General features: G+C 49.0%; 1 protein-coding gene across 1 annotated transcript in view; it reads right to left on the bottom strand.

Annotated features, from left to right (window-relative positions):
• LOC143286350 (uncharacterized) overlaps positions 1-2500 on the bottom strand; it is a 373862-nt gene that overhangs the window by 312439 nt on the left and 58923 nt on the right. The window lies entirely within an intron of this gene.

Below are 2500 nucleotides of genomic sequence, written 5' to 3' on the forward strand. Positions count from 1 at the left end.
TCCCCTCTCCCCCCCCCCCCTCTCTCTCTGTATGTCTCTCTTGTCTTTCTTTCTTTCTGTCTGTCTGGCTCTCTCTCCTTGTCTCTTCCTCTTCCTTCTTCTCTCGATTCTGTTCTAAGTATTAATTGTGCATGTACTTACTTATATTGTTCGTCTTTTTCGTGGAACAGAATTGAAATTTATTCATGGAATGTCATGCTTTTGTATTGAATATTTGTTCTGTTTTCCCTTTTCATGAAGTCAGGATGAAAACAAGCCATTTGTGCTTCTTCCTCCCCCCCCCCCCTCCCCATTAAAAAAGATCCATTCGTTCGTTCTCTGTCTCCGTCTCTGTCTTTGTCTATCTGTTTGTCTGTCTGTCTCTCCTCTCACTCCCCTCCTCTCTCTCTCTCTCTCTCTTTCTCCTCTCACTTCCCTTCCTCTCTCTCTTTCTCTCTCCTCTGACTCCCCCCTCTCTATCTCTCTCTCTCTGTCCTCTCACTCCCCCTCTCTATCTATCTCTCTCTTTCTCCTCTCACCCCTCTCTCTCTCTCCTCTCACTCCCCCCTCTCTATATATATCTCTCTCTCCCCCCCATCTCTCTCTCTCTCTGTCCTCTCACCCCTCTCCTTCTCTCTCCTCCCACTCCCCTCCTCTCTCCCTCTCTCTTTCTCCTCTCACTCCCTCTCTCTCTCTCTCTCTCTCTCCCTCGTCCCACTCCCCTCCTCTCTCCCTCTCTCTCTTTCTCCTCTCACTCCCCCCCTCTCTCTCTATCTCTCTCTCTCTCTCTCCTCCCACTCCCCTCCTCTCTCCCTCTCTCTCTTTCTCCTCTCTCTCTCCTCATTCCCCCCTCTCTCTATCTCTCTCTCTCTCCCTCCTCCCACTCCCCTCCTCTCTCCCTCTCTCTCTTTTCCTCTCTCTCTCCTCTCACTCCCCCCTCTCTCTCCTCTCACTCCCCTCCTCTCTCTCCCTCTCTCTCCTCTCACTCCCCTCCCCTATCAGACTGTCCCTAACCGCCCCTTTTTCTCTCGCTGCTCTCAGCACGACCCACAGTGTAGTGGTCGTGTCCAGAACGAATCGACCTGTGCGTCAGTGCTTGGCGGGCTGACCAGCCTGGCTTTTGTCCATTCTGCTGACCTGTTCCTGATAACACTGTGTGTGATACCAGTCACCTTCTCGCCTCCGCCTAGCAGGAGGCAGCGTGGAACAGACAGACAGACAGACAGACAAACAGACAGACAGACAGGCGCGTACATGCACATGCACATACACCACACAGAAACGCTGACACACACACACACACACACACACACACACACACACACACACACACACACACACACACCGTGTGTGTGCGCGCACACTTACGATATAGGCAGAAACACAGTAAGTTCTATTCTATTCCGGCCCGACGCTTAGTTTCATATCAAAGATTGATATAAGCTTACAATTGGGCCAACAGCAAAGTGAGAGCTGTATGATCGATAGAAACGGAGAGAAACAGAGAGAAACAGACTGATATATAGATAGATAGATAGACAGACAGACAGACAGAAACAGAGAGAAACAGACTGATATAGATAGATAGACAGACAGACAGACAGAAACAGAGAGAAACAGACTGATAATTATATAGACAGACAGACAAACAGAAACAGAGAGAAACAGACTGGTACAGAGACAGCGTCAGACAGAAACAGAGAAAGACAGACAGATGGACAGACAGGCAGACAGACAGAAACAGAGATAGACAGACTGATAGACACAGACAGAAACAGAGAAAGACAGACTGATATAGACAGACAGACAGACAGACAGACACATGGAGACAGAAAGAGAGATAGGCAGAAAGAAAGATAGGGCCAGAAAGATAGGCAGAAAGAGAGATAGACAGACAGACCAACAGACAGGCAGGTCTGTTATCACAGATTCTGTGCAAATCTTTTGGCAGCCTTGCGGAAGGAAATGTCTCCGCCCCTGTCGTTGAGGGAACCGTAGATTTTGTAAATTGTTTGTGTGGACCTCTCTCTCCCTCTCTCTCTCTCTCTCTCCCCCCTCTCGCTCTCTCCTCTCTCTCCCTTCCCCCTCTCTCTTTCCTCTCTCTCTCTTCCCTCTCTCTGTGTCTCTCTCCCTCCCTCAATCTCCCTCTCTCTCCTGTCTCTATCTCTCCCCCTCTCTCTCTCCCACCATCTCTCTCCTCTCTCTCTCCCTCTCTCTCTCTCCTCTCTCTCTCTCCCTCTCTCTCTCCCCTCTCTCTCTCTCTCTCTCTCTCCCTCTCTCACTCACACACACATACACACACATCTTATCTGTCCATATCTGTCTTTCATGTTTTTTTGTTTTTTTGTTTTTGTTATTCATCTTTCTCTCTTTCAGATTTCCAAGCGGTTCTTCCAAGAGTTCCGTTCAAGCTAGGACTCCCTCACATAAATTCTTGATGACAAACGAGTCTGTAGCATGGCAACCAAAGACCTGACAGAGAGAGAGAGAGAGAGAGAGAGAGAGAGGCAGACAGACAGAG

Source organism: Babylonia areolata, chromosome 10, assembly GCF_041734735.1.
Source record: "Babylonia areolata isolate BAREFJ2019XMU chromosome 10, ASM4173473v1, whole genome shotgun sequence".
Classification (NCBI taxonomy): Eukaryota; Metazoa; Mollusca; class Gastropoda; order Neogastropoda; family Buccinidae; genus Babylonia; species Babylonia areolata.